The sequence below is a fragment of the Mirounga leonina genome, unplaced genomic scaffold (assembly GCF_011800145.1).
Source record: "Mirounga leonina isolate KUSES-001 unplaced genomic scaffold, KU_Mleo_1.0 Mir_166, whole genome shotgun sequence".
Taxonomy (NCBI): domain Eukaryota; kingdom Metazoa; phylum Chordata; class Mammalia; order Carnivora; family Phocidae; genus Mirounga; species Mirounga leonina.
The window spans coordinates 21,904,593-21,928,056 of record NW_023270418.1 but is presented as its reverse complement, the minus strand read 5'-3'; the positions used below and the strand labels follow the sequence as shown (position 1 = coordinate 21,928,056).

At 55.6% G+C, this 23,464-nt stretch overlaps 1 protein-coding gene across 2 annotated transcripts in view; it reads right to left on the bottom strand.

The window, feature by feature from the left end:
- Window positions 1–20,604, bottom strand: part of CD82 (CD82 molecule) — a gene marked incomplete in the record, with an annotated part of 49,463 nt that extends 28,859 nt beyond the window's left edge. The window contains 2 exon segments of one of the 2 annotated variants that reach the window (XM_035012611.1): window positions 649–723; window positions 20,460–20,604. 2 annotated transcript variants of the gene reach the window in all.
- Between the last annotated feature and the right edge of the window lie 2,860 nt (window positions 20,605–23,464).

Sequence of the window (23,464 nt, the reverse complement as noted above, 5' to 3'; positions counted from 1 at the left end):
AGGAATGAATGGATGGAGAATGAAGAGATAGAGGAATGGAAGGGTGGAACGATGGCTGGATGGAGGGATGGGTGGACAGGAGAATGGAGAGATGGAGAGATGCAGGGATGGAGGGGTGAAGGGAGGAGGGACTTCCACATAAAACACCAGGACTTTCATACACTCAGCCACCTGAAAGGGGCCTGATACCCACTGCCCCTGAGTCAGCTGAAACTATTTTCAGGCCTCTTCTGTCCTCACCCAAGGGGTGGGGTGGGGGGGTTGTGGGGTGAGCACCCTGAGCCAGCTCTGACTGCCAGGACCTGCTACCAAGGCTCCTTTACCTTCCCAGAAGCCCCTGAGTACAGGATGCGGGACTGGGGAAGAGCCAGTGCCTTCAAGAGAACCCCTTGTCTGTGCTGGGCACCTGTGAATTTGCACCTGTAGGCTAGGAGGATTGGTTTGTCCCTCCCCTGAGGATGGGGTAGGAGCCCTCCAGCCTGATCCTGGAACCTGCACGTCTCCAGACAGCCTGGGAGAAGGGAGTTAGGTGATGGCAAGGCACCTGCAGGCCCCGGGTAGGGAGGTGCAGGCTCAGTCCCTGCTCTGGCAGAACACGAGTGACGAGACCTGGCCCGGTGACCGCCCTCCCTGGGCCTGCCACCTCACCTGTCCAATGACGGGCTGGGACCAGAGCAGCGTTTTCGGGAGTGGCTCCTCAGATTAGGAATCCTAGAAGATGCCCTGTTGAGAACAGGTTTTGCTGTCACCCGGTCTGTGGAGTGCCACTTCTCGCCAAGAGCCACCCACACGTCAGGCTGTTCACCTCTCCAAGATGCCCAGCAGCAGCACTGCTGAGCTGAAGCCATTTTTCACTTAACAGCCCTCAACACCACATGGAGCTCCTCTTAGGAAACGCCAGACCAGAGGCTCTCGAGGGTACCTGGGGGGCTGGTGCTAAGCATTCTAAGTGCTGCAGGGTTCCTGGCGGGGGAGGGGTGGGGGATGGCCCAGACCAAACACCTAGGAGCCACGCTCTCCCTCCTCCCTCTCATCCCACAGCCCAAAAGTGTCTCCTCCAGTCCGGCACCTCGCCCAGCCAAATCTCACCTCCCGCCTGGCCCAGGGCAGCTCCCTACTGGTCACGAGTTCCACTCCCGTCCTCCCCAGTCCCTTATCCACACTGCAGGAAGGGGTTTGAAAACTGTAAGCCAGACCTTGTCACTCCCCTGCCTACAACCATGTAACCATGATGTAGCCAACAGGTTTCCTATAAAATCCAGGCTTCTATGGAACCGACGGAGCCCTGCCTGGATTGCCCTGCCCCTCCTCTGTCCTCAGCACTCCCACCCTCCTCGTACACACACTCATTCCTAAGGCCACTCTTTTCTGTGGTTCCAGTACCCCAGGTCCTTGCCCAGCTCAGCGCCTCTGCCCTGGCGGTCCCCTCAAAGCCCTCTGCTGGCTCCTAAGGCCCTTCCCATAGGCCAAGTTCCCTCCTCCCAGAGGCCTTCCCCAAATGCGGAATCTACACAGCAGGCCTCGCCTCCAACTGCACAGTAGAATCGAAGCCTGCCAACACCCAGCCCTCTGTCCCTGCCCCGACCAAGTCATCAGAATCCTGGGGGGGGGGGGGGGGCCCCCCCCCCCCCCCCCCCCCCCCCCCCTCCCCCTGGGGGGGGGGGGGGGGGGGGGGGGGTTCCTCTGCCAACTGTAAGGAACAGCACCTTTGACATGGGGAGGCCGGGGGGTGGGGGCGCCTGTCACATGGCCCACTCACTGCAGATAGCTCATTGGTTCACGAGTGCATCTAGAGCCCCATGAGAACTTGACTCCTTCAGGGGAGGGCCATGTCTGTCTCATTTGCCCTGGATCCCAGAGCCTAGAGCAGTGCCAAGCACTTGCTAAGCACACGATATGTTTTTGCAGAAAGAAGGAACCGCAAGGAGGTGTCTGGGGAGGTCAGGAAAGATTTCCTTGATCCTGCAACTGGAGGTTTCCAGTCCTTAAAAATGACATTGTTGGTTTATGGGAAGGGGTGGTTGCTTACTCCCAAGAATGGATTTTGATCTCCTCTGGGTCAGAAAAGCTGGTAGGAGCTGCGGACCCTCTCCCCAGATGCAGAGAGGCAGGCACATGCGTCCGTTGGGTTTCAGGGGGTCACCAACCCTGGAAAGCCAAGAGGTTCCTCCTTCCCCCATTTGCCTTTGAGGAGTGGTTCCCAATCTCGGCTATAGGTCAGAGTTACCCTGGGAGTTATACAACTTGCCCCTGCCCCAGGCCCCCTCCGAGAGATCCTGATTAAACTGGCATTAGAATCTTTTTAAGTTTTTAAGTTTTCCAGAGGATTCTAACGTGTTGAGACCCACTGCCATAGGCCATAGGCCCGGCCACTAGCATGGCCTGGCCCCTCTGCTCCGAGGGGGAGGCAGGCAGGCCTGGGGTCCCTGGGGCAGCAGAGCCTGGCTGGAGAGAATCTCACATGAAGCTCTCTGCACCTCTGCTCCTTCCTCAACTTCCTGGAGACTCACGGCCTCCGGGGTTATTTACTCCAGGAGCAATATCCACTCTGCAGAAGACCTTCGAGATCACTGCCTCTCTCAGAGGGGATGGCGAGAACAAGAGCCTGCAAGTCACACAGCAAGATCAGGGCCAAGCACACCGCGGAGGACTTGGCCATCCCCAGTGCACCTGCCGCCCTGCCCTGGCTCAGCGGGCCTTCCTCCTGCACAGACAGAGGGTCACACAGCAACCTCTGCTCCCCACCCCCGGAGCTGCCAGAGCGGCCACATAACCTTGGGAGGCATTGCGGAGCTGCCTCTTTCTCAGCAGATGGGGATACTAACCCACCCACCCTGTACAGGTATGAAGAGGAACCACGATCAGGCTAGGGCATAGTAGGGCTCAATCCACACTGGGCACTCTGGCCACTCCTCCCATTCTCCCTGCCTGAAGATGCCAAATCTGCCACATCTTTACCAGCTATGTGGCCTTGAGCAATCACTTCATCATGGTGCCTCAGCTTCCTCACCTGTAAAATGGACTTACTAAGGGATTATGGCAAGGCTTATGTGAGCTTGTCTCTGCAAAGTGCCTGGCACCCAGGAAATGTCAAATAATTGCTACCAATTGCAATAATGACAATTACTATCCAGAAGTTGTTGCCTTTCTGACCAACAGTCCAAAGCCCTCAGGGGGGTGAGGGGGGGCTTGATTCAGTCTCCAAATATATATGCCTGGCCTGGAGGCCTCCATGCCAGAGGGTGAGGACTGACACTCCCCGGCAAGAGGGTGGGGGTTAAGCAGGGCAGGGCTGGGCCAGAGGGTAGGGATTAAGCAGGGTGGGGCTGGGCGGCCTAAGGAGCAGGGCCTGTGCCCTGCACATGGGCGGAGCCTCTGTCTCTGAGCCCCTAGCTGTGTCTCAGGGGCCTGCCTGAGGCCTGGAGGTCCAGCCAGTTTGGTGAGTTGACGACTGATCTCACCGCGTGGGCTCAGCTGGCCTGCTCGGGCAGAAAGTGGAATGAGAAAGCCTGGCCTGGATGTTCTGCTCTGGAAGCCCGCCTATCTGGGGGCTCTGCACCTGCAAGCCGGTCCTTAGCTACTCAGCTCGCCAGGTCTCTGGACTTTGTCCCGGTCATCCATAAAAAGAGGCTGGCCACAGGTGGCTGTGTTTGTTTTCACGTGTGACAGGTGATACGTTTCCTGAAACCTCAGCTAGCTCCAGGGGCTGGCTTTTTGACCTCTTCACGATCTTATTTTTCATTCTCGGCTTTTAGTGTTGTTGTTCTTGTTAAAACAGGAAAGAAAAGAAAAAGTAAAAGGCTGTTTCCCTGGGCGACAGGAAAATCACGAGGCCATAGAACATGATTAGGCTCAAGTTTCCTTCAAGACCTAGGTTTGAATCCCAGCTCTGCTTCCGACTAGCTGTGTGAGCTTGAGCAAGGGAGTTACTGATTCTCTCTGAGCCCCAAATCTCATCTCTAACACGGGGGCACCACCTCTGCCGCCCTGGGTCAGAAGACCACTCACCCAGATCAGACCCTCCCAGGAATCCCAGGATGTTGAAGCCCCAAGCCCTGCTGTTTGTCTTACAGATGCAGAACCCGGGGCCCAGTGAGAAACAGCTCCTGCCACACGATCCCACTAGCCGGGGGGACAGGCTCTGGTTCTCCTGAGGACCTTAATACCTAAAGCTGGGACTGACTTCTGGCATTTGAGGGAAGAAGGCCAGGAGTACCACAGGAATGTAGGCAGCAGCTCCCCCCACCCCCCGGCCAGACTGTGACAGAGGGGTAACAGCACCTTATAGTTTCTATCACACCGTTCCCACTGTCTCTTATCTAATCTCTGTAACAACCCCCCCCCCAAGATATTATTATCCCCATTTAACAAATAAAGAAACTGAGACTCAGAGGTTCAGTGACTTGCCTAAGGCCACACAAGTAAGTGGCTAAGCCCTGATTAAAATTCAGCTCTGACTTGAGACCAGAGCTACCCCCCCCAACCACCACCACTCTGTGAGGTGGAGAGCGGGACTTCAACATCCCTGTTTTATAAGCAGGATCTCCGGGGCTCAGGAAGGTGGAGGTACCTGCCCTCGTCACGCAGCAGATGGTGGCCCAGCTGAGCTTTGTGTCCTCCCAGACTCTCTGACTCTGGAGTCCAGTGTCCTGCCCACTTTGTGATCCTGCTCCCCACCGCCGAGCATCCTCACACGGGGGTCACTGAAGCCCGGCGCTAGAGGGGCAGTTCCTGGGTCCCGAGCTCATGGAATCAGAGCAACCAGGGATGGGGCCAGGCCTTTGCAGGCTTCACGTACAAGCGTTTCAGAACCCGGACCCCACACAAGCCGGCGGGGACAGTGATGGTTGGGCAGGGTCAGGCTGAAACACCAGGACACGAACCTGGGCCTGACTGGCACAGACAACCCAAAAGGGGGTAGCATGCCCTCCCCCAGAATGGCCCGTGGGTCAGAAGACCTGAGGGGCTGTCCTCTGAGGGGCTCCCAAGTGGCCACTTCTACTCAAGAGATTCCGTCCTGAGCCAAGCCCACAGCAGTGCGTGGAATTCCCACTCCAGGTGGGCCCTGCGCTGGACACGGGAACAGGATGAATGAAACCCATGCATCCCTGCCCTCAGTGCCCCGTCTGGAGGGACAGAGCCATGCAAGTGAGCAAGTACACACCAACATCACCTGCAAGCAGCACCCAGCCTCCCGCTCTCCCTCTGAGGGACAAGACAGGCACTTTAGGACATAGTCTCCGGTACGGAACAGGAACAAAAGCTAATGCTTTTCTAGTTACTACTTGCCAGAGATTGTGCTGGGCGCTTCATGTGGCTCGGTTCATCCTCACAATGGCCCAACGAGGTGACGACTGCTTTGAACTCCAGTTTATGGGTGAAGAAAGTGAGGCTCAGGGTGGGAAAGAGACTTGCCCAAGGTCACACAGACCGTAAAGCTGGGAGTTGAACCCCACCAGTCCGACCCTCTGCTGTCACACTACGCTGCCCGCAGAAACCAATTTATAAATGATAGGGCACTAAAATAGCCTCACCAAGGCCCGACCTACATTCACTGGGTTTTACAGCCCAGCCTCTGAACCCAACCAACTAAGGACATTCTGGAACCACACAAGGCACCAGGGACCAGCTTGCACACCCAACACAGAGCCTGGTGGCAGGTGGTTAACAAAGGGCTAACCTCTGGGCCAGGCCTGGGGTTCCTAAGAGACTGAGGCTGGGCGCTAAGTGTGAGCCCTAGGGAGGCAATTAGGGAGAAGGAAGGGGACTCTAACCAGGGACCCCACATGGCATCAGGAAGGCTCTTCAGTCACAGCATCCTCTCCCGAGGCACTGGGTTCGGGAAGAAAGAGGACGGGCAGCTGAGATGCCACCTTCTACAAGCAGCCTTCCCAGAAGTCTCTCCCAGAGCACTGTCTGGTAGCCCTAATTCTCTCGGCGTGGGTAGGGAGGGTGGGCATCAGACAAACGTGGGGTCAACCCTGGCTCTGTCTACCCCTGTTACTTGACTTTTCTGAGCCTCAGCTCCCTCATCTGTAAAATGGGCTAATACTTCCTACTTCCCAAGGCTATAGTTCTCAGCACCCCAAGGCCTGAGAGCCATTTTGGCTCTAGGGATATTTGACGGGAAGAGTGAGGGACAGAGTCAGAGAGGGCAGATGAGTGAGACACAGTACAGGAAGAGTGGGGCACACATGGGTATAGGGAGTGACTCTCTCCCTCTCATGGGTCCTTGGGTGAAAACACAGAAAAGATGGGGCCAAGGGTGGAGGGCAGGAGCAGGTCTCTAAGTCCAAGAGCAGAGAAAAGGGGGTCTTCCTGGCTGGGACCCAGCTAAAGCAGCTCAGCCCAGGCGAGAAGAAAAGGGCAGGGTTCTCTAGGGTCTCACACTCTCTCCTTCAGTGCTTCCCCCCCACCTGCCTCTTCCCTTCTGTATATGTCCCTGCCTCTGCCAGTGGCTTCTTCTGAGCCTTGCCCTTGACCCTGTCGCTCCCTGTGTCCAAGACCAGCTCTCAAGTCTCCTCCTCTTGCATCCTGAGAGTGCCTGATATCTGGAATGTCCCAGGGCAACCTGGCCAGCACACAGGCCCCTGGCTCCAGCCTAGCCAGCCTTCCCCAGGGCAGGAACCCAGCTCCAGGGAGGAGTGGCCTGGAGAAATCCATTTCCACAGTTGGCTGTAGGCATCTGGGGCCTCTGAGACTGGGATAAAGGGCAGCACCTCCCATATGGCAGGTAGAGCCCAAGCCCTAGGGTGGGCCACCAGCCCAGACACCTGACAGCTGGGGCACAGCCCATTAGGGCTCCATCCCAAGGGAGATAGGGCCCTGGGCCTGTCAGGTCCTCTGGGATTGCCCAGCAGCAGGGCCTGGGCAGGCTCAGCCAGGGTGGCCTTGGGCCTCAGCACCTCTGGAGGCGTTCTGGCTTCAGAGGTATTTGGAGGGCAGGTAGAGGTAGACTGGTGGGCGATGTTGTTGGGCAGGGAGTAAAAGAGAAGCAGGAGAGGGCAGAGACCCAGAGGTAAGGAAAGAGAGACAGAGAATGACAGGGGCAGGGGATAGAGATAGATCCCAGGTGAAGGGAGCCTCCTGGGCATCCACGACTCCAATCCACAGGCCTCAGGCCCTCTCTGGTCTGCATAGGAAGGCCCCAGGGGAGCCTAAGGCAAAACCCACCCAGGCACGTAGGCCCTGCTAACCCAGACTGGATCCCACCCTGGCAGCCAGCCCAGCTCTGCCTCCCCCATGCTCACCCCTCACCTTCTTCTGTAGCCAAGAGCCCGCCTTCCCTGTGGCCTCCCTGAGAGACTGGCGCCCTCCCGTTCTTACCCACCCTGTCCTCCCCCCACCAGCCATCAACAATGGCCCATCCCCTCCCCAGTATATTCTCCTCAGCCTTGGCCTCCCCCAGATTCTGCGAGCACCAGGCAGAGCCACGGGCGGAAAGTGCACCCCCCTGAGATCCCCCTTCTGAGCAGGCTGGGTCTGTATCACCCAAAGGGGCACTGGAGCTACTCAGAGACCCCTCCGATTGCTGAAGCCAGCAGAGGACTTGACCGCAGCCCAAATAAGCAGCCAGGTCCCAAACAGCCCCATGGGGTCCCCTAACTTGAGCCCTCGGGGCCCTGAGGAGGTGGAAGAAGAAAGGAACAGAGCCCAGCTTGCTCTACTCTCTAATCACTGCCCTTCCCTAAACCTTAGTTTCCCAATCTGTGCAATGGGGCAGGCCCTGTGCCAGCTCCTAGATCTCCTGAGGCGGGCATCTAGGACCTTTTACCCTGGAGACCTCGGGGTCTGCCATTTCCACCTCCTCTGAACCCACCTCCCACCCCCAGGTGCTGGGGCATGCCTTTGCAAGGTAAAATATAGCCAAGAATGTGAGCACGGCTGAGAGGCGGGGAACGGGGGTGGCTGGCAAGGTCGTGAGTCCCAGCAGTGGGCCTTGGCAAGCCCCCTTCCCTCGCTGGGATGACAACAGTTCGTTCCTACCTTATAGGGAGGTGGGAGATTTGAGGAATAAAAATGCTCTAGCACAATAAAGGGAAGCATGTGATTATTATCACAATGAGAAGGTTCTGGGCCACAGGGAACTGGGAGGAGGGGTGCACAGACAGACAGACATGGAAAGGAAAGGTGCCTGGCACTACAGGAAAGAGCCTGTGTCCCTAGTGGGCCCCAGGGGCCAGGCATGGCATTCCAAGAGTTCTCATCATAGGACCTGCAGTGACACCACCTTGGTCTCAGACAGTTAGCTAGGGCCTCAGGTCTGGCCCCCCAGATGTGCTGCTTCCCCCAGGCGACCCAGAACACCAGGACCAGAGCCAAGAGCTTAATGGCCAGAGAGAGAGAGGGGACTGTTTGTGTTGTGGTAGGAAAAACAGATGTATAAGTCAACCACTGCGGGCTGGACCCAAAGCTCCTGGGAGGCAGCACTCAGGGCTTCAGGCCACCGGGATTCCTACCCCTACCCTACCAGGAAGCCTCTGGAAGGATCCCAAGAACACAGAAGGTAGGAGTATCCCCCTTCTACAGATCGGGAAACTGAGACTCAGGGAGGTACTATGCCCAGGGTCACAACTTGGAACTAGCAGAGCCTGATTAAACCCATTTGTTGCAGCTGATTCTGTCCCTCTGCCCAATCTGTCCCCTTTTATCAGCCTAGAACACCCCCCAGGCTAGAGCAGATACAACGCAGGCCTCAGACCAAGGCCCAACCAGATACCTGCTCTAGGGTGTTAGGTGGGTGGAGGCGGAATGAAGCCTGAGCTGATTGCAGGAGAGGGGAGGGACAGGCATTTCCTGAGCTCCTCGAACCCACCAGACGTCAGTGGTAGGTGTTTTGCACACTTTATCTCACGCAAGCCTCACAAGTGGTCAGTGAGGAAAGTAGCGTTCTTATTTTTAGGAGACGGAAGCCGGAGGTCAGAGAAGATAGGGGCCTTGCTCGAGGTCACAAAGTGTGAAAGTCACAGGTCTGAGGCCGACCCTGAGGGGTCAGCCATCCCCAGCCCACACAGACCCAGCACCCTGAGCCCTGCCAGCCTGGTGGACCCTTGTGGGGCTCAGACCCACAGCAGCCACAGCCCCTGCTCTCACAGCCTTGGTGGGGGAATTAACTAACCCAGGTAACTAGATTACCAGCTGGACAGAACCCAAGACAGCTGAGTTGGCTTGGCCAGCGCACCATGGCTGGCCCCAGGAAAGACGGTAGGTAGCCAGAGCCAGGCCTCAAAGAATGAGGAAGACTCAGGTCAGGGGCCAGGGGAGGAGGGGAGGGCATTCAGCCGGAGCTGTGGGGCCCGGGCACCCCGGTCTGGGAGTCTGGAAAATTCTATACTGTGCAGGAGTACAGGAGGGCAGACACAAGCCCCAGGGGAAGCCAGGGGCTGAGGTAGGAGGGGTAGCTGGGCCTGACCCCACCACCAGGGGCCCCAAATGCCCAAGCAGGAGCCAGTAACAGGGACAGCCTGAACATCCTATCTTCCCTCCACAGGTTCCTGGCCCAGAGCGAGGATCCCAGTCTAGTCCTTTCATGGAGCCCCTTGCACCCAAAACCCACCAGCCGAACTAAGAGCCCTGGGATCTCCAATGCTGAGGCTGAGAATAGAGAGAAGGCCAGAGTTCTCCCTCCTTGCTAAGGAGGCAGCTTGGGGCGAAGGGCCAGGCTCAGGACAAGGAACAAAGGCAATAGAGGGTCAAGTCCTGGCTCCAGCACCTCCTTAGCTGTAGGATCCTGGGCATGTCACCCATAGCCTGTCATTATCTGTAAAATGGGCTCAGAAATAATACCTCGCTGCCTACTTCACAAGGTGTGCAGAGGCCTGTGGGAAAAAGTACGTGAGAAAATGTCCACGGCTAAAAGCTATAAAGCATAAGGTATCATTAGCAGAAACGAGAACTCCAACACCCTGAGGAGGGGAATGACTTCCCCAAGGTCACACACCCAGGTGGCAGCAGAATACCATTTGACCTGGGTCTCCTGATGGCTAGGCCAGCGCCCTCCCACGCAAGACTCGGAATCCCAGGGCAGCTGCGCCCCTCTGGCTGACCCTCTTTGATAGGCTGCATTCCCCCCCCCCCCCCATTCCAGCTCCTTTGGTCCAGGACCTGCTGCCACTCTAGACCAGGGAGTTTGGGAATGGAAACCTGGCTCTGTGCCCTTCAGCTGTGACTTTGGGCAAGTTGCTACAGCCCTGGGACCCTCCATGTCCTCATCTGTAAAATGGGGGCAGCTGGGTGACTGAGGCCGTGGCTGCCAAGTGCCCAGGGCAGGGCCTGGCACCTTAGATGCCCCATAGATGAGGGCTCTCTCCTCTTCCCCTTGTGCCTGCCAGACAACAGCCAGGCTTAGGCACACATTTCCACGGCTTCCCAGAAAAATGCCCCAAACAATAACTGGGAACATAAACGGGCTGGAGAACACCAGATCTTAGAAGAAGGTCACGTTACTGAATGGCTAGTGGGCGGGGGGGGGGGGCGGGAATAAAAAGTAGAGCAAGACCCTGGCTCAGAGACAGTGTGGGGGAACCTGCCTTCCAGCCCCCTCACTTGAGGTCCCCTGGGGCTGGCACAGTGTTCAGGAAAGGCATCTCTGCCCCTGCACCAGACCCGCAGGACAGAAGCCCAGAGTGTGTGATAGAGTTCGGGGGGAGGAGGGGTGTTGAGGGGGAGCAGGGAGAGATGATAAGGCTGGGGTTCCTGTACTGGTGCTCCTGATGGCTTTCAGGGCCGCCTTGAACATATTAGGTTGCCTGTCAGAGCCTCAGTTTTCCTTTCTGTAAAATGGGGATGGTGATAAGCATCTTATCCTCTTGCACATAAATATTTAACAGCACATACTGGAAAAGGTAATGAGGTGGAGGCAAGGGAAGGTGAGTTTAGGCCTCACGCAAGCCTTTACCAAACGAGACAGGGTTCCTACTGTGAACAGCACCGGGAGCTGAGATTCACCACACAGCCTCCCCTGCGCCATTCCACGACTCTATTGGTTCCCCCATTGTAGTTCCCAGACCAGCAGCAACAGCATCTCCTAGAAACCTATAAGCCATGCACATTCCCGGGCTGTACCCCAGACCAATGGAATCAGAAACCTGAGGGGTATTATCTGTGCTTTAAACCCTCCAGGAGACTCTGCCCTTATGTCAGAGTTTGAGAACCACTGCCCCCCTCCATGACCCACCTCCTACTCCAGACAAACTTCTCCCACGGACTCATCTTCCCATTCCCTGGCTCCCAGAAGACTGTTGAGAAGGAAGGAGTAACCATGGAGAAAGTTCATTAAATAGCAAAGAGATCTCATAATTAGTTAATGACACCACAGGCTCCTAGAAGGGAGACAGGAGGAGGGTCAAAAGTCAGAATCTAGTTGAAGAGAAAAAGCTCCCCATATCTGTCTGACTTTCTCCTTCTGTCTTACTCCCCTCAACACACACACGCACCCCAAGCACCGGCCCCCTTCCTTCCATGTGCTTGCCACCTGGCACCTAGGGACACAGTGCCCTCTCTCCCTAGTGGGGCTGGAGCTAAGTTTGGGGTACATTCTGGTGGGTATAGGGGAAAGGGTTTTTCCCTGAGAACTGGTCCTCAGACCATGAGTTTAAAAACCACCTGACTGGAAAGCCTCTTCCAGAAATTCACTCCATGGAGAGTATTAGAATGTGAGCACGAGATACATGTCTGGACAAGGCGGTCACTCTAGCAATGTGGAAGCTAATGAAAAATTCAAAATGGTCTAAATATGCAACAGCAGGAGAATGCCAAACTGGGTCATGGTGGATCCACAGAGTGTGATACTACGGGGCTGGGAAACACGCCGAGGAAGAATACTGAATAACATGGAACAGTCCTCCCTCTACAATGTTAACCCAGAGTGGCAGCACAGGAAATGGTTCACATGGTATAATCCCAACCGTGTGTGTGTGTGTCTGTGTGTGTGTGTGTGTGTGAACACCAAACTGTTTGCAGTACTTATTTCTGAGTGGTTCTTGCCTCCTTTACATCTATCCTAACCTCTAAATTTTTCCACAAAAGAATATTTCTTCAATAATTATAAAGTTTGTGTGTGTGTGTGTGTGTGTGTGCGTGCACGCCCATTTGGTTCAGATGGAGATGACATTTTTAAATGGTTGAGAGAGATATCCTTCCTACATCAGAACCACTGGCCTGGGGTGGCCTCTGCTACAAGGGGGACTTGGTCTCCCCCAGGGAGTGTCCACGTTCCATGTGGACATCATCCCAATGAGCCTGGTCAGGACGGTAAGTGGAAGCTAAGGGAGGATGTGTTTGCTCAAATTCTATACCATGTCTTTTTTAAAGAGTCAGATCTGTGCAGAGTTGAAAGATAGTGAGTTCTCCAAGCCTCCAGCAAAGGCTAGATGCTGTCCAGTAGCCTGGGTAGGTAGAGTGACTCAATGAACTACAGAGCTACTCACAAGACCATAATCCCATTAGTGTATACACAAGCCCCTAACTTCCAGTCTAACACAAGAACACCCAGGTCAAAACTGGGCTCAGACAGTCCCATCGAGGGCTAAGCCCCCTGAAGCCTAAGGCTGTCCTGACTCCCAGAGCTCCAAACAGCCCTGGAAATCTCCTTCACTCCACATCAGAGACCTCTGCCTCTGAGGAGAAGGACTCTTGTCATTTCTCCATAGGAGTGGCAGGAGTAGCCTTCACCTATCATTCTCTGGCTTTTCCTGGGGCCGCATTCTGCTAAGCATTTCACCCATATCCATTACCTCATTTAATCCTCCCGCAGGCAAGCCACGGGAGAGGTACCACTATCATTCCCCAGTTCACGGATAAGGAAACCAAGGTTCTGAGCGGTTGAGAAACTTGCCCAAAGATGAGCAGATGGTGGGAGGAAGAGCTGACCCATACCTAGGTCCCCCACTTGCAGCTTGCCCCCAAGGGGCTTCTGATATGCACGGTTTGAAAAGCTTGCTATCTGGCCTCCTGGCAAAAGAGGAGCCTGCTGCTCAACCCTCCCAGGACAGGGTGTGGGCAGAGAGAAAGGGGATCAGAGGGCCTTGCGGAGAGCCTCTAAAAGTTCAGGGCAAGCCAACGGAAACACCCTCCCTGCCACAGTTACTCCCCCACCGTGTGGTCCTGAGAGGTCAGGGAGGTGGGTTGTCGATGTGACCTACCGTGACCCAAGGACTGGCCACCCACTCACTTCCACAGGACCTCTGACAAACCAATCCTCCCGCACCCCCACTGAGCTTTTATTTCCTCTACACAGCAGGGCATCTCATGGGGTCCCGCTGCAACAACATTCTAATAAACCACCCCCTAAAACAGTGAGTGCGAAAGTGATTTTCCAACTGTAGTAGAATTATTCCTTGTTATCATTATTTTTTATTTTATTTTATTTTATTATTATTTTTTTAAAGACTTTATTTATTTATTTAAGAGAGAGAGAATGAGAGAGAGCACATGAGAGGGGGGAAGGCCAGAGGGAGAAGCAGACTCCCTGCTGAGCAGGGAGCCCGATGCGGGACTCGATCCTGGGACTCCAGGATCATGACCTGAGCCGAAGGCAGTCGCTTAACCAACTGAGCCACCCAGGCGCCCTTCCTTGTTATCATTATCATTAGCAATGGCAGATTAACATTTATTGAGTGCTTACTGCATACCTGGCTTCCAAGCGCCTTACACTTATCGGAGGAACACATATTCCCCTCTCCACTTGTTTCCCTAAGGAGGGACCTCTACCAGGAGAACACCTCGGGGCTCGCTCCGCCCCTCCTTTACTTCCCGGACCCCAACAGAGACTTATGCGATTGGCTCGTCTCGAAGACGCACTGGGCATGCTCTGCGGGGCCCCGCCTCCCCCAGAGCCTGGTTGCCTGCACGTGGCCTTCCATCTGGGCTGCCCTCCGCTGCTGCCACCTGCTCCTGCAGGGAGGCTGGCCCCTGTCCAGCGCTGCCTGTGACCGGACAGGTAACTCTGCCAGTTCGAGGACGACGCTTAGAAAGCCCCGGATCTAAAGCCATGTTCTCCGGCCAGCCTTCTCAGTGCTGACGCTTCCGGTCGGAGCCCCACCTCTGTCATCGGTTTCCATTGGGTTCCGAATTCAGAAGAGGGGTTCTCTCTAAAACCTCAACATGTGTTCAGCTCCTTTAACCCTCACATTAACCCTCACATTAGCCCTGAATTAGATATTATTATTATCATCCCTATTGTACACATGAGGAAATTAAGCCCTCTGGTGTCAGGGACTGTTGAAAAGCTTTCTAAACAGGCAGCGCTCAGGGTGTATCCCCCTGGGTGGAAGTTGGGATGACGCTCCCAACCATATCTGACTCTTGTCCCAGGCTCTGAGGCCAGTGGACATGGCCACTCCCTCCACAGACACTCCCTCCGTCTTTTGACAAAAGGCTTGGCAAATTGATACTCACTTCAAACCAACACCCACCCCCTTTTGGGGAAAAAAGTATGATTTATCAACAAAAGCCAGAATGTGATCCCAAGTTCAAATAATACATTTCTGTTTAAATATGTATAGTAAGTTTCTCCATAGCTTTATTGTGTGTGTTCCTTCTTTCTTGAGCATAAGAATATGGAATCACTGCAGAAGATTCAGAAAATTGGGAAAAGTAAAAACATAAAGGTCTGTAATCTGATCTGTATAATCCCATTGTTGTGTATCGAAATGTACTTATTCATCTACTTTTCAGCCTCAGTACAGTCGTGGGGTGTGGGAAGCTCTGCCATTCTGTGTCTACAGTGCCTACATGGGAACACCTACAGGACCTGCCCACCTACGGTGGCTGTCTGTCTCAGTGCGGGCGAATGGGCTGGGCACCCAGTGTCCTTTTTCTGAATAAAACCTTGCGACTCCTCGCTGTGACATCGTGTGTGCCTCATAAAAGCCAATCGCGGCAAAGGCAGGATAATAGTTTATAGTTTTGTAGCCCAAGAAAGGCTGTAACTTGCCCAAGGTCACATGGCCAGTAAAAGACGGGCTGGGGTCTCCTGATCCCCACACTCAGGCTATTCACCAAGCTTTCCTGCTCCCCCCCACCAACAAAAATTTAAATCCTGCTTCCTATTAATAATAACGGCACTACCAAAACCAGCTGATATATATATGTATATATATCATGTGCCAGGCACAGGCCATAAATGCTTCATATATATTAATTCACATCATTCTCAACAACCCTATGAGGTAAATACTATTATGATCTCCATTTTAGATGCTGAAACGGATGCATAGAGGGGCTGAGACACTTGCCCAAGGTCTCACCCAGCAGGTAAGTGGCAGAGGCAGGAGCATCCTGAGGCAGTTCGGTTTGCGACATTGCTGATGGTTCCTTCCCAACTTGGGCCCACCCCAGCTGGACCCCAGGCAGGCTTCTGGAGCACTGACTGCCTCAAAAATAAGAAAATCAACCTAGAAGGTCACCTCCCTGGACAAAGTCACTCTGCAACTTCACAGCCGAGCCAGGATCTGAACCCAGACTTCCCAACACCCAGACTCCAGCGCTTTGTCCACTTTCCTACATTGGCTCTAGAAGCCTAAGTCCAGAAACAACAACTTCTATCCCGGATCCCCCCTCAGCACAACAAAGTCAGGCATGGGGCCCAAAGAAGAGTCAGAAGCCCCTACTGTGGGGAAAGAAGCCAGACGGGACAGTGAGGGGCCTCCCAGAGTGACATACCTGGTGGCCTGCAAAGAGACTGTCAGGGATGGGCCTCCCAGAGGGCACCTTCCCATTCCCCCCAGCCTTGAGCCTGAGCCCTCACAGGACAGTAGCACCTTCCACAAATAACTGTGAACTGAGTCAGGGTTCACTAAGGGCCAAAGTGGCCCCTTCACCAGGCTGGAGCTAGAGGAAGTCAGGCTGTTCCCCTCTCGGAAGGGGAAAGGCCAGGCCTCACAAGGGAAGCTGAAGCCCTGACTGAAGCAGTCCCAAGCCAGCCAAACCATTCTCGCCTCCCTGGACCCAGGTTCCAGGAGCAGGATGGGCAGGCCTGAAGGGCAAGGCCCGGGCATCCAGACCCTGCTTCCCAGCTCCACCTTTGCCAAGGAGTCGCCAAGGATCTGGCACCGAGCTGGGTCCTGCTGGGCCACCCCAAGGAGAATCACTTACTTATTCATTCAACCATCATTTCCTGAGAGTATGCTGTGTGCCAGGCCTTGTGCCAGGAGTCAAGGATACAGAGATGGACAGGGCAGTCCCTGCCAGGGAGGGTTCACGGAGACACTCCATATGCCACAAAACAGTGCGAGAAGAGGAAAGTACTCAGTGTAGACAAGCAGAGAGGACGGGGGAGGAAAAGGAAGGGTTTGGAGAAAAGCTGCCATCCACGTCCAGACTTCCTTAACCCTCAGAAAGCTTGGGGTCGCACTGGGGAGGCACATGCCCTGGGGAATGCACTTTTTTGTTCTAGCCTCACGTCACCCTATGAGATTGTTCCCATTACCCAATTTATAGATTCAGAAACTGAGGCTCGGAAAGGGTCACAAAGCTAGGAAGGGGCAGAGCCAAGATTCTAGCTCCAGAGTCCAGCTTTCTGCCACCGTGCTCTGCCATCTCCCTGATCTGCAGACAGGCAGAAGGCAGGTAAGGTGGTTCAAGTGGGGTAAGCAAGGGTACGGAGGCGGGCCCATTATTGCCTGTGTGAGAGGAGTCGCCCAGTTCACCCGATATGCGTGTGTGTGCGCGTGTGTGCGCGTGCGCATGTGCTCACATGTGCCCTACTTTACAAACAGCAGATCCCAGGCCACAGAACTTCCTAAAAGCCAAGGAACGAAGAAGCCGTTAGCACTGACAGAGAAGGGCAGCCCAGAGAGGAGAAGGAACTTATCTGAGGTCACACAGCCTGTAAACAAAGGAGTTGGAACTAACTCCAAGAACCAGAACACAGGGCCTCTTCTCTCCCCCTCAGCTGCTTCTCCGTGTCAGCACTGAGTGAATCAGCTGCTGACAGGAAAACCAACGAGTAGGGGGAACCCCAGGGGTGAGTCAGGAGCCAGCCAGCCCCCAGACACCAACTGGGCCGTGACAGAGGCCCTGCGCCTGTGCTTGGCCTCACGGGCAGCATCGGGGGGGCAAGGGACGGAGGAAAGCAACACATGCTCACTGTGTTTATCTCTGAGCTTCCCTCCTGGCTCCTTCGATCCAGGCTTAGAGGGGGGAAAGCCGGTGGGCAGGGCAGTTCCTGCTGAGATGAAACAGGCCCCCCAGCCCGGGCCCCATCCTGTCCCACAGAGGGGCCCAGGCTCTTGCCTCCCTCCCACCTCTCACTGAGCCAACTTCTGACTGTTTGATGCTCTTGATTAAATCATAACCGCCCCCTCTGAGCTTCCCATGGGGTAGAAGTGGTTATAACGGTTTGGAGTAAAGGGTCAGGGCCAAGCCAAAACCAGGGGATGCCAGCTGGCCCCAGATGCTCCAAACCCAGAGGAATGCTCAGGGACTGGGTCTGCTCAGCCTCGGGGCCAGGATGGGGCTGTTGGGTCTTCAGGTGCAACGGCGCTGGGTCCCCAGGGTGGGGAGGAAGGAGCTTTCAGGCTGTGGCTCAAAAGTCTGAAGCTTCGAGAGGGGACTGCCCCACATCGCAGAAACTTTAGAAGAGCCAACCAAAATCTACCCCCACCCATGTGGGAAATTTGTGTCCCCACTGGCTAACCTCTCACCCCAGCCCTCCCTGGGCTGTAGCCAGGAGGGGGAGCGCCACAGGCTCACTCCCTCCCTCTCAAACCCACCACTGACTGGTGCAAGCTCCCACCACTTGGCCAGATGCCCCCGCTTCGTGGGCAAGCACAGGGCCTCCTGGGCGGCTCCCTCCCTATCACTCCATAGCATGCATCACCCTCCCCAGCACCTCTGAGCCCCTGCTAGGCATGAGGGTGGAGGCTGGGTGGGGGAATAGGAAGAAAACCAGGGCATACATGGGGATCCTTTCTCTTCCCCCTCCCCCCCCCCATGGTGCCTCTTTCTTCACTCCCAGCAGCAGACATCCCCAAAGGCCCCCTCCTTCCACATCACCACAGCCATGGAATCCTTCTCCCTTGACCACTGGGTCCCTCACCCCAGCACATCTGGAGACTGCTTTCCTCAAGTGCCCCTCTGAATACGTATGTCACTCCCCGGCTCAGAAACCTTCAGTGGCTCTCACTTTCTACAAATCAAATCCAAACATCTCACCTCGGCATTGAAGGCCCTCCATGAGTTGATCCAACCCACCATTCGCCCCTCCACATCCCTGCAGGATCCCAATTCTTTGGCCAGACTGATCAACCTAGCAGGTTCTTAAAAAGTCCCTGAACACTCTGACCTCCTGCTTTTGCCTAGGTATTTTCCTCTGCCCAAAACTTTCATTGTAGCTGAGGAAAACCTCCCAATGCTTAAGACCCACCCCAAATTCCACCTCCTCCGTGAAAATCCCCCGTAATACTTTTTTCATTTATCTCCTACCAGAGTCACTGGTGTCCCTTCCCAGACGGTAAGCAACTGAGGATGGGGGCAGTGTGTCATCCTTCATCATGCATCATGTGGGCTGGAGGGGTGCTGGGGGAGACTTCCAGTATTTGCTTACTAAGTACTGTTTGAAATGAACATCTTCTCCTCCCCCCCCAACCCCCATGGGTCCCACCTACTGACCCTCTTCCTCCCCACAACACCACACTCTAATGTTATGCTGTTCACATGCTTGAACAGGGGAGTCTGGGGCCCCAAGTTGATCCAAGCCCAACCAGGCAGAAAGTCTTGCTCAAGTGTCACCAACTCCAGGAAGCCCCTCACCCTCTGCCCTGGTTTCTCCAGTGTCTCACTGCTTCTAAGCACCCTCCCCTCCCAGAGGCACACACACCATTTCCTCCCTATAGTGCAGCCTTCAGTCAGACTCGTCCCACACTACTTTCTAGCTGGTTCCAAAGTGTAGGGCTCATCTCCCCAGGACATTCAGGGAACCGACATGCAGCACCCCCAGTCTCCTTTGGGCCCCAGCCTTGATTGAACAGGTTAACAAGTGCCCACGCTGACTCTCACCTTCACCCCAAGCCAAGTGTTCAGTGGAATACCTGGGTTCCAGACACCAGAGCAGTACAGACTCATGAAATCTCATCTGGCCTCAAGCCCTGAGTGTGCCGTTATCTGCCCCAGCAGGGGCATGGTGGGGGTGGGGGGCCCTCACTGTCAGCAACCCAAAATGAGGGCAGAGCCCAGGTCTGGCTAGGTCGCCTCTGTATCCCTAAGCTCCATCTAATATATAGTAGGTGCTCAGTAAACATTTTCGGGTTTATGTAACTGGACAACCACCAACTTCCAGCACTATTACAGAAAACGCAGCCACTCTTTGATCCAAATGACACACTCCCCAAACCTGAAATGGACAAAGTGATGCAGGTGGCAGGTGCCAATTTCTGGCCCTCACAAGGTCAGGAGGGGCTGCAGCCAGCTTCCAGCCCTCCGAAAACAGGCTCATTCCCAGGCAGGAAGCCATCGGTGTCCAGGCAGCTGTTACATAGTGAGGGCTCACTGGGTGCCTGGCGCCTTGCTAACCACTGTATATGAATTATTCTGTTTAGTCCTCACTACTGCCCTTGGGTTCTGCCAGGACTCCCATTTTACAGATGAGGAAACTGAAGCTTGGAGGGGAGTGGAATGCTAATCGGTTTGGTCCCAGAGCCTAAGATCTTGCCCAATGAACTAGGCTGCCCAGCGACTATGACTCTGGCACAGAGCACCCACCAGCACCAGGAAGAGAAACCACCTGCCCAGTGAACTAACCCTGAGCATGCAGCAAGAGCCCTGGGCTTGCCTCTGAGCCCAAAGTTTGTCAGGGTTTTCCCTTCTCTTCGCCCATAAGAACTTGTCCCCTGGTTTCCAACCAGGGCCTCCCAGGCCAGCTCACCTGGAAATGCCCCAGGAAGGGCACAAAAGCTCCCGCTGAGGTTGTGGTCTGAAGACTTACTGGGATCTCAGTGTTGGGGGCAAGGGGAGACTGACATTTCCCTGTTCTAGGCTGCTTCCCCAGGGCTTGTGGGCTTAAGCCCCATCCGAGGAACTAGGGTGAACTTTAAAGTACTTCACTTAACGCTCCGGGAGAGTTCCCTTGGCTCAGTGCCACCGCGTAGGGAGAGCTGGGCAGCCCGCTGTTAATACCTGTGGCTGAACTGCAGTCCGCTCTCACCTGCCGGCCCTCACCTGCCGGGGTTTTTGTGAGAAAGGGCAACGGGAGCACGGAGTTCACCTGGTCCAACCTCCTCCGTTTATGGAACCCGAGAAGTCCAGAGCAGGGGGAGGGGGGTCGGGCCCGGGGCCACACAGCTGGTAGATGACGCAGCCAGAGAACTGGGGGTCAGGACTCGGGGACTGGGGCTCCTTTTCACCCACCAGCTGCTTCTGTCACTTGCTCTGAGAAAGCTGCCCAAGCGGGCTCTGGAAGTGGGGACGAAAACTAATTTTGCTACTCTTTGTCCGGCCGGCCTCCCCCCTGCCCCTCTCACCTGCTGGCTTTGCTTTCTGCTCGGCGCTGCAAGCCCGGCGTCGCCCGCTCGCGGCCGTCAGCGTCCGACTGCACTGCCCTGGGCTCAGTCACTCGGCAGTCCTCCCAGCGGCCGTCGGGGAACGCAGCGGCTGGGCCAGGCCCCGCCCCCTGGAGAACACGCCCTGGGCACGCCCCCTGCCCTGCGGGAATGTTGCTGGCTCCGGGCCCGATCCGGCTCCGCCCACCAGGCCTCCCCAGTTGATGCCCGCCAGCCCCGCCCCCGCCCTGGGAAGAGGAGGGTGCCCCTTGCCCCGCCCCGCCCGCTGTGGCCTGCCTAATTCACCCCGCCAGCCCCGCCCCCGGGCCCGCCTCCTCGCCCCGCCCCCTCAGAGCTGTGCTCTGCGCCCCTCCTGCCACCCGACCCTGCATGGCTGAAGTCTGGCTCCCAGCCTGGCCGGGCCCGCGCTCGAGCCCTGCTGGGGGGGAGGGCGAAGCCCCACTCGCTGCTCTGCCTAACGGTCCCGCCCCTTCTGGGCCTTCCTCGTCCGTCCCAGCCTCCCCCGGACCCTCCCGCCACCACCGCCGGGGTCAAGTTCTCCTCCCGGCCTACGCTAGCCCCCTCGGGCGAACCCCCGCCCCAGGCTCGCCCTTCCCCGCCTCAGTGCCTCCCTAATCCTGTTCTGCCCTGCCAACCCCAAACCGGGGCGGGCCGGCCTCGGCCCCCAAGCTGGCATTCCAGGGCGGGTGTATCCGGGTGCGACCGGGGGACGGCGTGGGAGCGGTTTGCGTTCCAAGTCGGGGCCTTTATCAGCAGGCGGCCTGGGCCCAGGCACTTTTTGAAAATACTAACAACCACTGACTGGACCCTCGCCAGGGGCCGGGCTCTCTGCCAAGCCATGTTAAAAGGACTGGCCCTTAAATTCGCACAACTCTATGCGATGGTCCTCTCGTTGCGCCCATTTTACCGGTGAACGGCCTGAGGCTCAGAAAAGGGAAGTCGTGGCCTCAGTCTCACGCTGGAGGGGAACAGGATCCGGCCCCAAGCCCTGAATCACAAGCCTGATGCTGCCCCAGCTTGCCTGGACTGGCTCCTGAAAAGTGGCCCAGGAGAGCCAGCTGTTGGGACTGTGCTCAGCAGGCTGCCTGCGGTGAGGGAGGAGGCGTGGGCTGATGAGGCAGGTAGCAGGAGGGGCTGCTGGCCTGAGCCCCAGAAGCTGGTTTCCTCCCTTAAGAAGTGACTCAGAATGAAGATGGCCTGCAAAGATCTGCAGAAGGCTGTGGTGCCCAGACCTGCATCCCAGCCCTCTGCACTCCCAGACCCCAGGGACTGGCCCCAGGCAGTTTTCCTCGTTATGACCAGGACCATTCACCTTGCAGCTGACAAAGCTCTTTAACTCCTATTATCTCATTGGTATCTCATAAGGAGGCCATTGTGGGGAGGGTATGATTATGCCCATTGTGCCTGGGTGGAGTAGGGTGGGGAGCTGGATCCCAGCCCAGCACGGTGGTTCCCAAAGCATGGTCCTTGGACCTGCAGCAGCTTCAGCAGCGTCTGGGAACTTGTTAGGAATGTGTGTTTTGGAACCCCATCCCAGACCGACTGAATGAGAAACTCTGGGGTAGGAGCCTAGCAGTTTTGTTTTAACAAGGTCTCTGGGTGATTCTGAATCACAAGCAAGATTGAGAACCACTGTTGGGCATAATGGTGAAGAAGGTAGGGCGGTCTGAGCATCACAAAGACCAGGTAGCATCCCGGGAGCCTTGTGACCCCAGGCAAGGCAAGGTACTGAACTTCTCTGGGAGAAACCTGTGCAAGGGGAATAATAATAACAATACCAATCTCGAGGGTAGCTGTTGAGGATTAAGTGTGGTAGTGTTCACGAAATGTTGGCCCACTCTTGCACACTGCGCATGCTCAATAAATGTTCTCTTTCCAGTAAAAAGTCTCCTTTATAGGATCTCCACGCCAAGTCGGGAGACTGGGGCTGGGGGATCTTTAAGCCCAGCAGGGTCCACTCTGTTGTCCTTCCCACAGAGGGACGCCATTTTTCCTGCAAGTGGCCAGCAGCTTAACAAGCTCCCAGATGGTGTTCACGCTGCTGGTCCAGCGGCCACTTTCAGAACCACTGTGCTATTCCATCTTGGACTGGCCTCTTAGCCAACCCATGCAAAATGGACATAAAATACCCTCCTCTTCTACCCTATTCCATGCCCCTCCCCTCAAGCTGGGGGTGTGTGATGGGGATTGGCAGCTGGCAAAACAGCTGGATCACATCAGTCCCTCCCTCCCCTCCAGGCAGACTTTCAATCACATGAGTCCCATCTGCTACCCCTTCTGGTCTGTCACTCCAGATTAGAGATAATTGGCAGCTGGGGCAACGCGGAGGGGCCCCCTGCAGGCGGATTGTAGAATCTCTGCCATACTCCCCTACCACCCTCTCCAGCCCCATCAAAGAGGGTCTTTCTAGAGGAGCTCATAGTCTATTGGTCCTATTCCACAGAACTACCCTAACACGTTAATATGAAAATCGAGGCCCCCATAGCTTACATCGAAACATTCAGCAGACCGTAAAATAAAATGTTCATTCTCCTACCTTGAGAAATATTCTTTATCGTGACCAAGAGGGCCATGTTCAGATTGAGAATTTTTGGACTCTTTTTTTTTTTTTTGAAGATTTTATTTATTTATTTGAGAGAGAGAATGAGAGAGAGAGAGAGAGAGCATGAGAGGGGGGAGGGTCGGGAGGGTCAGAGGGAGAAGCAGACTCCCTGCCAAGCAGGGAGCCCGATGCTGGACTCGATCCAGGGACTCCAGGATCATGACCTGAGCCGAAGGCAGTCGCTCAACCAACTGAGCCACCCAGGCGCCCGAATTTTCGGACTCTTTAGAATTCTCTGTAGGAACGTGGAAGTGTGGAGTGGGTTAACCCTGACCCCTCAGCCAATCCACTAAGATTCTCTTCCCAGCCCCATGTCTGTCCTGTGCGTACAAGTGACCTAGGACTCAGGCACATAAACACCCCA